The sequence below is a fragment of the Narcine bancroftii genome, chromosome 11 (genome assembly GCF_036971445.1).
Source record: "Narcine bancroftii isolate sNarBan1 chromosome 11, sNarBan1.hap1, whole genome shotgun sequence".
In the NCBI taxonomy this organism is placed as follows: Eukaryota; Metazoa; Chordata; class Chondrichthyes; order Torpediniformes; family Narcinidae; genus Narcine; species Narcine bancroftii.
The window spans coordinates 11295222-11309720 of record NC_091479.1 but is presented as its reverse complement, the minus strand read 5'-3'; the positions used below and the strand labels follow the sequence as shown (position 1 = coordinate 11309720).

Below are 14499 nucleotides of genomic sequence, written 5' to 3'. Positions count from 1 at the left end.
GGACCATGGAGAGCATTCTGGCTGGTTGTATCATTATCTTGTATGGAAGTGCCAACACTGAGGACAAGAAACCAACTCCAGAGGATGTCCGCCTGCAACGTCCCTGGCACTAGACTTCACTCCATGCAGAACACCTACAAGAGACAGTGTCTTAAGAAAGCAGTGACTATCCTCAAGGACCCCCACTACCCAGGCCACACCCTCTCCACCTAGCCACCGTCTAGAAAAGGGTAGAGGAGCCTGAAAACAAGCACTCAGTGGCACAAGGACGGCTTCTTCTCTGCCATCAGACTCCTGAATGTGCAATGAACCAGAGACACTGCCTTATTTAGACTTTTTCTTGCACTATTTTTATTTATTTTGTAAGATGGTTTTTAATATAAATGTTTGCAAATTTTGTGACATGTTCATGGCCAATTCTGATGATTGCTGCATGAGTCTTGGTTTATCATCAAAGCTTTCTCTGCAATTTTACAAAGGCTAAATAAGTGTGTGAATTAGTCTAAATGCAAACCAGTAAGTTGCACTCACGGAAAAAAACCAATCTCCAACAATTGTCATTTTAGAAACATTTAAATAATTAGCCTGCCACATGAAATTAATAACTATAATTAACCAGAATGCAAGTAGTTTAACATAGAAATGTCTTTAACATCCTCCCTTACTTGTCTCCTTTGTTTTTCAAGCTGCACTTACTGAAAGGGAGGCTGATGGATGTTGTATTAAAGTCTCCTAGGAAACAAAGAAATTGCAGTAGAAGTCCGAAAATCCGGATGCCAAAAATCCGGGGCACTTGAGGATCAGGACTTTTCAAAACCTCTCAAACTTTTAAAACGTAGCGGGCTTTTGTGCGCATCCATGCCTGCGCCAGCGCCACAGATGCGCAACGGCAGCAAGTGAATGCACTTGCTCACTTTATTTTAAAACTTTTTTTGGATAAATGAAGCATGCCGTATTTAATAACGACTATAACATTTACTTGTTTATCACTTCTTTATTCCTCCTTAAATTTGAATTTTAAAAATACTGCCTGAGAATTCAGAAAATCCAAAACTCCAGACTGACCCAATTCCCGAGCGTTCTGGATTTTCAGGCTTCAGACATTTTTGACATTGTTAGCTGAAGTGTGGCAGGAGAGAAATAGTTTATTGCTCAGAGACATGGTCCGTCATGCTTGGTTGCAAAGAACAATGGCTGTGAATACTTTTTGCCAACTGCAGGAGAGTTCAATGTCATTTCTTTCCATCAATGTCTCATTGTTTTTGTATCGAAAGCCCATAACATGTATCATAGAAGATGCAAGGGCTGACGAAATAAGATTTGAGTATTCAAATCGTTAACCAGCAGGTGAGGTCTGAAAGATGCTTTGGTAAGTGAGGATGAAATGCCCGCGTTGGGAAGTGTAATGAACATAATTTCGGTCAAAATAACCGGTACTGGAAATGCTCAGTTACAGGCCGAGGACTAATCATTGCGAATGGTTCATTCATTCAACGAACTCTGAGCCAGATTGCAACATCAGGGAGTGCTGTGTGATGTTCTTCACAGAAACATGGCGACACCCTCTACCACACTGACTGGACACCAGCATTGGGAAAAGCCAGGGGAGGTGGTGCTTGTGTTATCATCAATTCATTGTAGTGCACAAATGTGTCCGTAATGCCCCAATCCTGCTCCCCCCGACTTGGACCATCTGGCAAGCAAGTGCCGCCCATTCAACCTGCTGAGGGAGTTGACCGCCATCATGCAGTGTACATTCCGCCCCAGGCTAACATCAGGCCGACCCTGGAGGGACTGAGCACTGGATTAGCAGCCGTGAGACAGCACATCGACTTCAATTAGGCCAACCTAAAGAAGACTAACAAACTACAAACACTTCACACGTGAGACCAGAGGAGCCAAGCTACTCCACCTTGAAGAACGGCGACCGAGCCATACCATGACTGCACTTCGGTAAGTCTGATCATCTGGTTCTTCTTCTACTCCTAGCATATAAGCAGAGACTGAGGACCACAGCACCAGTAGTAAAGGCAGCGAAAGTATGGTCGAGAAATGCTGAACCTTCGACCTGAATGAATATGCAACATACGCCACCAACTTCATCAAGACCTGCATGATGAGTGTGTGCCCGATCGCACATACCAACCAGAAGCCTTGGATGAATCAGAAGACTCGCAACATGCTGAGGGTGAGATCAAGGGCGTTTAAACCAGGGATCCAGATATCTCTACTAGAGGTCCAGGTATGACCTGAGGAAGGCTATCTCTGAAACAAGGTGGCAATGAAAGAATGTATTAGCACGTCTTTTCAAAAGTAGATCTAATATATTCCTTGAAGGAATTTATTTTTCTGAGGTATTAAATAATTAAAAGTGACCTCAGTTAAAACAGTTTCTGATCGAGATGCCCACCAAATCACAGCAAGTGAAGTTAATTACAAGTCAGTGATCTGGCTTGTTTGAATGTTTGCAGTCTGTGCAGAAAGAGGCTTGGTCAGGCCGTGGCAATTATGTCCAGTGACTGAATCTGATGGGTTGATAGTTTTAAAAGAGACTAGCACATTTTTGAAACTAATCTATTGCATTATTCAATGAGAATTAAACGAAGAAGTTACTTTTTGATATATAACCTGGTCAAGAGGAGCTGCTGTTCTATAAAAGGATTTTCCTTAATCTACAAATCGTGCCATTAAAGGCCACTCTGTAAATCTACACGTTTGCCAATTGAAGGAATTTTGTGCTTAATTTGACCGTCTATTCTGTAGATCTGGATGCCCACAGGACAACTTGTAATATTTGGTTTCTCAGAAGCCCACAAGAAGATTATCTGTTTCTTCCTGCATTTTATAATGAGCTTCATTGTCAAGATTTTTGCATTTTAGCTAAAGTTCCTTCCAAATACCATTACTTCACAATATTGCCAACGGGTAGCGGAGCCCGGGGTGCTAAATTATGAATGGAATTAGGGAAGAGGGGTAGAAGATCTGAGTGGGTCCCACTCTGTGACACTGTGAATTTGGGATTGAACGGCATCCCGGAACTGGTCAGAAACGAGTGGAGTTGCTCAAGTGAACCGGTGTGGACTTGAAGGGCCGATGTGGCCTGTTTCCGCGCTGTAAACTGTTACATGGTTATATGGTGGAATTGTCTAGTGCTGCCTTTCTAAAGGAGTAGATTTGGATAGTCAAACCATATTCTTGGAGACTAGGATAGCGGGGCAGGTAGTGTATTGCGCCAACAACCTGGATCAGTATTTGAATCTGGTGGGTTTCCTCTGGGCGCTCCGGTTTCCTCCTACCATTTAAAACGTACCGGGGTTGTAGGTCATTTGGATGTAATTGGGCTGAATGGGCGTTTGTATGTCTAAATTTAAAATTTAAATTTAAAATACCTGTTGCCTGGGCTGAACACATTAATCATGGCATTTATAGGGCAACCTATGCCAACCTGATGAGATCAGTGGGAGGTCTGATTTACCTAGTTGATAATAGACTGTTTAAATTTGAACCTGCCAAAGCTAATTGCAGTGTTCCTACACTGCTTGCAGTTTGCGAGGGCAAGGAAACTAGTAATTCTTCCAATGCTTGAAGTCAGCTTGCTAGTCTTAAAGGGAAGTTAATCCTGATATTAATATGCCAGAAGTGTACTTTGAAGCGGCAGACACAGACAATTTTTTTTTTTAGCCTCCTGAAGCTGGTGTGCAGGTTGGGCCCAAGATCCTTGCCAGGTCATTGAGCAGCAGAGATCAGAATCAGAATTTATCGTCATGAACATGTCATGAAATTTGTTGTTTTGTGGCAGCCTCACAGTGCCAACACTTGTATAAACTACATCACAAAATATAGTGCAAGAAAAAGACAAAATAAGGCAGTGTCTGTGGTTCATTCAGGAATCTGATGCAGCGGGGAAGAAGCTGTCCTTGTGCCGCTGAGTGCTCATCTTCAGGCTCTAGTACCTTTTCCCTGATGGGAGCAGAGTGAAGAGGCCATGGCCTGGGTGGTGAGGGTCCTTGAGGATTTGTTTTCTTGAGACACCACCTCTTGTAGATGTCCTCGATGGAGTGATGACGCAGACCGAGTTAACAACCCTCTGGAGATTTTTCTTGTCCTGAGCATTGGCACCTCCATCCCAACCTTTATGGATTGCAGATGTCAACCTTGTAGGGTATTCCTAACTTTCTTATTTGACTTCATTTGTTGGTGTGGTGCAAGCTCCACTTGAGATGGAGATGGGGAATTAATTTCTCAACCTGTGCCTTGACCTCACCAAACCTCATCCATCATGCAAATATTTTGTTAGAGACTGAGAACCAAACAACATTTTATTGTAAATAACATTTGGAATCTAAACTGTGATTTGGTGTTCAAGCCTACAGTAATGGTTCCAAATCTTAGACATTCAGACATGCATACAGCATGGTTACAAGCCACAAGTTTGTGAAATCCAATTAACCTACCCCCCCCCCCCCCCCCCGATACGTTTCAAATGGTGGGAAAACCCATGCAGACACAAGAGAGAAGGTACAAACATCTTAAAGACAGCACAGGATTCGCACCCCGGTCGCAATCACTGGTGCAATAAAGGCATCGTCCTAACCGCCAAGCCAACCGTGCCCCCATCTCAATTCCAATCTCAGCTTCCTCAGGAGTTTGCGGAGGTTTGGTATGACATTGGAAACCCTGGCAAATTTTGACACGTGTGGTGGAAAGTGTGCTGACCCTGGTCTGGTGTGGGAACAATACCCCTGAGTGAACAGCCCTGCAAAAGGTGGAGGACAGAGGTCAGGACATCACAGGCCAACCCCTTCCCACCATTGTAAACATCTACAGCAGCAATCATGAAGGGTCCAGCCCACACGCTGCTCTGACTGCTACCATCAGGAAAGAGGTGTCACAAGACCCACACCTCTAGGTTTAGGAACACCTGCTACTCCTTGTTATCTGTGGATTGTGGAGAAACACGTGGCCTCCCTCTCTGGAATATTGTGGATGGTCACATGTCCTCCCTGTCTGAAACTTGTTCGGAAGTCACATCACCTGCCAATCAAGGTCAGACTTTGGCCACCCATCAATGCACATCTTGCCGTGGCTTATTTAAATTACTTGGGACCATCAGGACTGTACAAAGCATTGATGTATAGTACATTATTTTCTCTCTCTTTCATGGTTTAAGGCCCCGGACCTCGCTCCACACCAAGTCACTACTATGGATGCCACAGGTAAAGTGTGCACTGCACTTAAGATGAGCTGTGGAATTGTGATAGATCGGTGCTTGCAGGGAACCGGGAGTGTCCTTGAAAGTCCCTGTCTGTAGAGTGTGTACGTGTGTGTGAGCGTGTCGAAGATAAGTAACCACTGGTATTGGAGTCTAACCTGGGTCCAATGTGAATGTCTATATTAATTATAATTTGACGTTCTCCCATTTGTCTCCTGTGTGTTCAATAAAGTTACCTGTCATTATAACACGTGTCCAGACTCGTGTCTCTGTAAACTCACCGAACCTGATACCTTTCCAAACAACAGCCCTCCACCATCAGACTCCTCAACAAGAAATTCAGTTAGGGACTCATTTAAGAACTTTTACTTTTGCACTTGGTTTTTTTCCCCCTCGCTGTATTGCAGTCAGTGATTTACAGTTCTATGTTTACAAGTGTACAGTTTTTTTTTGTACTACCAATAGGGTAATTCTGTCAGGTCCTCAGTAAAAATATCTCTGGGTTGTCTGTGATGCCATTTATGTACTCTGGCAATCAATCTGAAATCTGATCTTAACTGGTTAATACAAAGACAATGGCCTAGTTGCAATTGGTTTCAAAATTCTGATGGCTCAGTATCTGGCTTCCTATTTTCCAAGCATGCTTCTGAGATCTTAAGTGTTGGAGTATCAATGGAACAAGGTCTGCCTGCTAGCACCAAAATCCTGCCTTCTATTTAATGGTATCTATTGTTAGGTCTGCTTTGTTCATGAATGAGTGAGTCAAACACCAGACTGAGTCGAAATCAAGGTTCTTTGTTCTTTATTGCCGGATTGTAACACTTGCAACTAACAGTGTTAGTTGGAGAAGGCGCATTCTGCCGTTATCAGCAAGTGGTGTTTTTTATATACCTTAGGATACGTACTTAGTAAATTATCATACCATGACATTGTCCAATGAATAAACTGTTGCTGTCCCTCTCTGCTAGCCTCCTGCACATCAATTTGTCATCCCCACTCTTATCTTGAGAGTACAAGGTCACAACTGCATCTTGTTACGGCCCAGCACTGGGTGACTCCTTCTACATTCCCAGCTCATGATGTTTTTACCTAACACTATATATATTCTGTGTAATGTGTGTGTGTTGTGCACAATTTTGGTTTGCACTGCCTGGCCAACAGGAAAAAGAATCTCAGGGTTGGATGTAATGTCATGTACATACAAGAAATCTGAAATCAAATTAACTTCATCTTAAAAAGCAATCTGACAGTTCAGCAGTAAGAAGGTGATTTTTTTTTTGTAATGCTAATTTTTATCTTTTCTGGTTAGAAGCGAATCCAAAGTAAAATATGTTTTACATTTCCTTAGAATTTAATTGAGGGTATTTGACAGCTTTCAATTCCTATAATTTGTGAAATATGAAGTCTCGATATTTGTAAGATGACTTCAAATGTAAATGAGATGGTTGAGATCTCTCTCAAAAATGAGCTAGTACAACTCTGCAGAAGGAAACCCGAGGCTGGTGAGACGAGCTGTCAAATCGAGCACAATTTGCACAATTGAGTGATAATGCCAAATTATGACAAGGCTGTTGATGGAACAGGTTTGCAGATTGAAAATGATCCCAGTGTTCAAATGAAGCCCTCAACAGTGCAACCTTTTTGGTTCAATCGTGAAATCGCTTGGTGCAGATTAAGCGTTGTGGATCAGAGAGGAATTATGGAAGCGAGTGAATTGGGATGCAGTTGGCTGAGCAGTGTATCTGATTTGCATTGTGCATCTCGGTGGCGTCATTTCCTTTTGTGGTTTAAAGAAGTCACTGACGCTGGTAGAATTTTTTGTCATCTAGCTTAAGCTCGGTCTAACCAAATTACTTTATATAGACATGCTTTGTAATTATTGTTTGTTACTGCTGGTGGGTATTGGTCTGCCTGCATCTTCCTGTATTATGCTTGAACACAGCAGTAATGAAATGTCTGTGTGTGTTTCTATCTGTCTAGTATTTTTATAGATGCACTCAGCATCGTATCATTTAGAACAGTTGAAAACATCGGTGGAAAAATAGGACCATTATTTTCAAACATCCAATCTCCTCCTCGCCTTTTTATTCAGATGCCCATACCTTGACGTAGGGCTCGAGCCCGAAACATTGCTCATACATCATCTTTGCTCTGAAGAATGCTGCGTGGCCTGCTGAGTTTATCCAGCGCTTTTTTGAATTAAGCTATCATAATGTTAGCAGACTTGCAGTTTTAGCTCAGTTGGCTTCACGTTGCCTCCCACAAGAAATGGACCATAAGAAGATATAGATGGGAACCCCTGAAAATGTTTTGATGTGCAGAGTTATGTGGGGGGGGTGTATAATCATTCATATTATAGAGCCATTATTATATTGTTTCACTTTGCAGATCTTGGGGGCATTTCCAGAGATGAAAATCTGTCACATTGTCAGTGAAGAGTAGGCTTTCTTAAAAGTATTTTGATTTAAAAAAAAAAAGTGGTGGTTGTAACAGGTTGGGATTGTTGAGTGCAAGTGCAGGAGATCTTGGAAAGTAACTAGTGCAAAAGTGATCTAGTTGACAGATTTGAGTTTGGATCTGTGTGGAAATAATGTGGTGTTGGTATCTTGAAGGTAGGTGTGACTTGGATCTTGGGATTTGTGTTAAGGGGACGAATGAATGGATTTAATTCTCTGCACTCAGGCATATGTTGGATACATGAAGGGGAGGGACTTCCCCATTTAAATGAGAATCCTTCTTTGTCCAATTGATTAAAAACAGACAGTTGGTATGGAAGAGCATATTAACATAACATAACAATTACAGCACGGAAACAGGCCATTAGGCCCTTCTAGTCCGCACCGAACCAAACACCCCTTTCTAGTCCCACCTCCCTGCACAATGCCCATAACCCTCCATCTTCTTCTCATCCATATACCTGTCCAACCTTTTCTTAAATAATTAGGCCAGGAATATTGTGTGGGGAAAAATAATAATCAGCCCCAGGATTAAGCATGACTTGAAATTATCCAGATGAATATAGAACATAAAATTGACAACATTGCAGATATAACTGTAAACATGTCTATATTGGATCCTGTTGGCCAGAGTAGGATGTGGTCAGGAGACTGGATAATGTCCTAATTAGACAAAATTAAACATGGAGGACTGCGTGAGGAATGGTTAATTTTAGAGCAGACTGGACATTCCAAGTCAAATTCTCTGGATTTGAACAAGGGTTAGAAATTAATGTTTATTCTGTGTTCGTTGTTTAGATCAAGTGACTCCTTCTGCCTGTGAGATGGTGAAAGGATCCAAGATGCTTTGCAGAATTATGAAATTAGACCAGATTTGGGTCAATTCCCAGATGATCTGAGATCGATGTTCAGTCGATTAACTTAAGGGGGAAAGTTGGACAATATTTGAAACTACCAGGCTTCAGCTATTTAGAAATTTTGGAGACATTATTCCACGGTCTAATGAAAAATATCTTGGTGTCTGGTCACCTCATTCAGTTCTGGTCACCTCATTCAGTGCTGGTCACCTCATTCAGTTCTGGTCACCTCATTCAGTTCTGGTCACCTCATTCAGTGCTGGTCACCTCATTCAGTGCTGGTCACCTCATTCAGTGCTGGTCACCTTATTCAGTGCTGGTCACCTCATTCAGTGCTGGTCACCTCATTCAGTGCTGGTCACCTCATTCAGTGCTGGTCACCTCATTCATTGCTGGTCACCTCATTCATTGCTGGTCACCTCATTCATTGCTGGTCACCTCATTCGGTGCTGGTCACCTCATTCGGTGCTGGTCACCTCATTACGAAAACACGGTGTAAAAGTCAAGACAGCGCAAAATGTCAAGTAATAAAAAAAAATATTGGCATTGTAAAGTTCAGGTGATTCCAGAAAAATTTAAAAAGATTTGTGACTCTCCCAAAGTGTTTCCCTATCCCTGTCTAGTCAGCATCATTTATTAGCACATTATTAAGTATATTAGTCATTCTTATCGGTAAACTTGGAGGGGGGGATGGAAATTATGACAGTGGCATGGTTGGAGCAGTGATTAGCACATCGCTGTTACATTGCCAGCGACCAGGGTTCAAATTTACATTTTGTAATTTTTCAGGAATCACCTGAACTTTACAATACCAATATTTTTTTTAAATTACTTGACATTTTCCACTGTCTTGACTTTTAAACTGTGTTTTCTTAATGAAAGTATATTAGGCATTGTAAGAGCATGTTTCAGGCAACCGGAAAATTTGCACACCTGGCATCCATGATCCCCTAAGTACCAAATAATGGGGATTCTGCTGTACTCAATCAAAATGCCATCTCACTGGGCCTACCCACAACATTTGGACAGCAACGATTCATACATCAGGATGCTCATTATCGACTATAGTTTGGCATTTAACACCATCATCCCCTCAAAACTGATCAGCAGACTCCAAGACTTGGGAGTTAACACCCCACGTGTAATTAGATCATGGATTTCCTCACGTCCAGACCACAATCAGTGAAGATGGGTAAGAACTTCTCTTTCACAATCTCCATAGGGCTGTATTCTTTGCCCCCCTGCTCTATTCACTTTACACTATGACTGTGTAGCTTGGTATGGGAATAACACATCTATAAATTTGCCCACTATACCACTGTACGGGTTGTATAAAGGATGGGTCTACATACAGGATGGAGATTGAAAACTTGGCTGAATGGTGCACCAATAACAACCTTGCACTTAATGTCACCAAAACTAAGGAGCTGATTGTTGACTTCAGGAAAAGAAAGTCAGAGGTTTACGATCCATTGATCATATGGGAGATCAGAGCTGGAGAGGGTGAGCACATTCAGGTTCTTGGGAGTCACTGTCTTGGAAGATCTTTCCTGGACCGAACACACCAATGGCATTGTGAAGAAAGCACGTCAGCACCTCCACTTCCTCAGGAGTGTGCAGAGGTTTCGTGTGACATCAGAAATCCTGGCAAATTTCTGCAGAGGTGTGCTGGAAAGTATGCTGACTGGCTGCATCATTGTCTGGTATGGGAGCACCAATACCCCTGAGCATAAAGCACTCCAAAAGATAGTGGACATTATAGTAGCCCAGGACATTACAGGTAAAACCTCCGCACCATTGAGCACATCTACAGGGAACGCTGCCATTGGAAAGCAGCAGCAATCACCAAAGATCCACATCACCCAGCACACGCTCTGTTCTCGATGCTGCCTCAAGACTCGCACCCCCAGGTTCAGGAACAGCTGCTCCCCCTCCACCATCAGACTCCTCAACCACAAGCTCAATCAGGGACTCATTGTGCATCTTATTGATTTTCTTTGCTCTCCCTGTATTGCCCAGATTCATGATCTGTTCACAGTTCTTTTGATTGTTTACATGTTCACTCTGTGTGCAGTTTATTTTTTGCACGACCAATCAGTGGTAATTCTGCGGCTCCCGCAGGAAAAAGGAATCTCAGGGTTGTATGTGATGTCTTGTATGTCCTCTGACAATAAATCTGAAAATGGGAAATACTGAAACTGGAGAAGCTTTAGTCTCAATAAGTGGTTTTAGCTCAAAACATTGACCATTTTTCTCCCCGTTGCTTGACCTGTTAAATTCCTTCCGCAGATGGTTTAGGTGAGATTCCAAAATCTGCAATCTCTTGTGTGCCCCCTTTAGAATGGGAGATGTTTTTAGAAATAGCTGAATATGAAATTATTTGCGCCGAAGAGTCACACAGTTTCAAGTCTTACCAGATCCAATTGCACTCTATTGCATTATCAGAAATCAAATATTCAGTGCTAATTATATTACGCAATTTCACGTGCTCATTTTTCAGTTCCTCCTCGTGTGGCTGCACCTGCAGCTCATGATTATATTTCATGGCTTTTAACTGCTGAAATTTAATGCTATTTTTGAGTGTTTTTCACCAGCTTCTCAACATCAGGGTCCACCCTTGGTGTTGCATAGTTCTGTCCTCGAGACTTGTTTAATGCTAAACCTACTTTGCGTACCAAACCAAATCACGGTGGCGTGCTTCATTCAAGTACGTCATTGGCTGTTTAACTTGTGATCCTCATTTTTGTTGCGTGCTTTATTTCATCCCTGAGGTGAAAGGAATGAATGAGTTTGATCTTCAGTTTTGCTTACCTTCTGGAATCGCTTGTAACAACTTAGTGCCACTTTTAAAAATGGACTAATGGTGGAATTTGAGGCAGTTTCTATTGATCAAGGACGAGATGCATTTGTGTCCATTACAAGAGAAGAAAATAACTGCTTTAGTTACTGTTCATGATGAAATTGATTATTTTTATATAAACATGCATCAGTGCCCATATGAATCCACCGCTGCAATTCTCCTCCCTCCCTCAACTCTCTGTTCAACATTGTAAATTGAATGTCATCAAATTTACTTTTATCTTTCACATGTCCACTGAAAAATGGATGAAACTTGCTCTGTGGAATATTTCTCCGCCTCCCCCTTCCACCCTATTTCATATAGTCAATAAAGCTATAAAACCTGATATTTTTTTCAATGGTTCTCCATAAGTAGCTTTGAACTAATGCAAGTTCTCTCCTAGTCTTGCTTGGTTTGGGGATGAAATTGCAATAAATGCCATGTGTGGGGTATTCTGGTTTTGCAAGATAAATAATTCCAACATTAATATGTAGATCTTGAAGGTAATTTGCTTTGTAGTAATGTTTTAGGCTTTTGGTCCCTTACAGGATAAAATCTGTTTTCGTTTGCAATTAGGTTGGTGTCATTATTGCCTTTGTTCCTCGGTCAAGGATGACATTTATCCACTCCAGGTGGACTTGAGAGACTGAGGTCCTGGTCCACTTGCAAGGAAGGCTGAGATGATTGAATTTAATGTTTTTGCATTTAAAATAGTTATATCGTGCACTGTTTATGAATCGAAGGTCTGTTCAAGGTACAGTAAAGCCCCTGGTATCCAGCACCTATGAGGATTGGTGAATTTTGGATAAGTGAATTTTACAGTCGCCCAATTGGCGTGCTAACAGCGAGGGATGCCAATTTAAAACTTCCGTTTTTTTTAACCAAATTATTTTCCGCGATTTTGTTGCCGGTCGCTTGAATTCCAGATTAGTGGTTTTCCTATAGGAGGCTCCCATGCCACTGACAAATTGGATCGATGGCATTCCATGCCATTGAAGCATAATCCAAGAAGTTTCTTGTGCCATTTTCAGATTTGGTCAAGGTTAACAGATAAAGCCTGATTGATATACAATAATTAATATTAGAATAAAGATTCTTACTAGGCAGGGATAGGGAGATACTTTGGGAGCGTTGTCTGAGCGGTGAGTGGAATCGAAAGGCTCATCATCCTGGTGCTGCCATTTTATTTTTTTTATTATTTTTTTTTTAAATTTTTTATTTTTCACACCATAAACCACATTAACCATGCTACATACTTTTTCCTTTTCAAATATAGTGCTGCCATTTTATTCAAGCAAAACTTTATTGAAACAGGAGGGGCACTACAGGGACGCTCCGATGGCTGAATATTTGTTCCCATCTTCACCAAGGTGTGTGTTGCTTCAGAGAACATTTACTTTTACAATTTTAAACTTTTACTTACACTTTTATTTATTTTAAACTTTATTTCCTCCTTTTTTCTGCCAATTGCTTGAATTCCCAATAAACGGAGATTTTACTGTATAAAGGAATATTGTGAATTTGACCTGATTTTATTAAATGAAGACTACTGAACATCACATTCAATGGGGTCAATGGAAATTGTATGCTGGTATGAATTGGCAAAAATGGTTTTTAAATCTTTAAACAATGAGCTACAGTTATAGGGAAATTGGAAACCAGCAATTTTTTTTATCATCTAAAAGTGGTGATGCTTTTCTAATTTGTTTTGCCATGATATACTCCTTGTGACAACTAGGGACTAAAAGACTGCCTGATGACAAATGTGCAACAAGGGTTCTTGAGGTTTTATAAAGTCAATCTTTTCAGTGTTTTTATCATAACATTTTGCCATAATCCAAAATTGCTGAATTCTAACATGTTTTTCTCCTTCAGAAAAGGGGCTGTCGATATTTGAGAAATGGTGCATAATATTCCTCCGGACGGACATCCTTAAAACCAGCAGCTTGAACAGTTGATTTATTCTTTCTCTCTTGGTTCCACTATTTCTATCTCTACTAACTCCTTTCTTCTCAGTCTATCCCTCCTGCCCCATGGTCTCTATCTCACCACCTCTCCAATGCCCTATCACCTCTTAGCCCAGTGATTCTCAACTTTTTTCCCCACTCACATACTCCTCAAGTCTCTTCTTTGGCTTGGCTTCGCGGACGAAGATTTATGGAGGGGGTAAAAAGTCCACGTCAGCTGCAGGCTCGTTTGTGCCTGACAAGTCCGATGCGGGACAGGCAGACACGGTTGCAGGGGAAAATTGGTTGGTTGGGGTTGGGTGTTGGGTTTTTCCTCCTTTGTCTTTTGTCAGTGAGGTGGGCTCTGCGGTCTTCTTCAAAGGAGGTTGCTGCCCGCCGAACTGTGAGGCGCCAAGATGCACGGTTTGAGGCGAGATCAGCCCACTGGCGGTGGTCAATGTGGCAGGCACCAAGAGATTTCTTTAGGCAGTCCTTGTACCTTTTCTTTGGTGCACCTCTGTCACGGTGGCCAGTGGAGAGCTCGCCATATAACACGATCTTGGGAAGGCGATGGTCCTCCATTCTGGAGACGTGACCCATCCAGCGCAGCTGGATCTTCAGCAGCGTGGACTCGATGCTGTCGACCTCTGCCATCTCGAGTACTTCGACGTTAGGGATGTAAGCGCTCCAATGGATGTTGAGGATGGAGCGGAGACAACGCTGGTGGAAGCGTTCTAGGAGCCGTAGGTGGTGCCGGTAGAGGACCCATGATTCGGAGCCGAACAGGAGTGTGGGTATGACAACGGCTCTGTATACGCTTATCTTTGTGAGGTTTTTCAGTTGGTTGTTTTTCCAGACTCTTTTGTGTAGTCTTCCAAAGGCGCTATTTGCCTTGGCGAGTCTGTTAGTAAGGGATTACTCCTCAAGTAATCCCTTACTAACCACAGAGCACCTATGGTATAGGATGCGGCGCTGTGTGGCTCGTAAGGGGTTTCTTTTGGTGATGTGTGAGTAGGAATAAAGTTTGAGAACCGCTGTCTTAGCCCTTCCCCAACTTCTTTAGCCTTCCACCTTCTTGTCTCCCTTCCTCCTTTGATCTCGATGAAGGATCCTGACCCAAAACGTTGACTAAAGATTTCTCTCTATGGATTCTGCCTGATCTTCTGTGTCCTTTCAGCTTCTCGATTAC

The 14499-nt window shown here is 42.1% G+C and overlaps 1 protein-coding gene across 4 annotated transcripts in view; it reads left to right on the top strand.

Annotated features, from left to right (window-relative positions):
* Positions 1 to 14499, top strand: part of csk (C-terminal Src kinase) — a 105248-nt gene that overhangs the window by 36052 nt on the left and 54697 nt on the right. Inside the window, exon 3 of one of the 4 annotated variants that reach the window (XM_069902612.1) lies at positions 12641 to 12734. The exons of the other annotated variants lie outside the window; for them this stretch is intronic. The gene's annotated coding sequence lies outside the window, so the exon portion shown is untranslated. The remainder of the gene's footprint in view (positions 1 to 12640; positions 12735 to 14499) is intronic. 4 annotated transcript variants of the gene reach the window in all.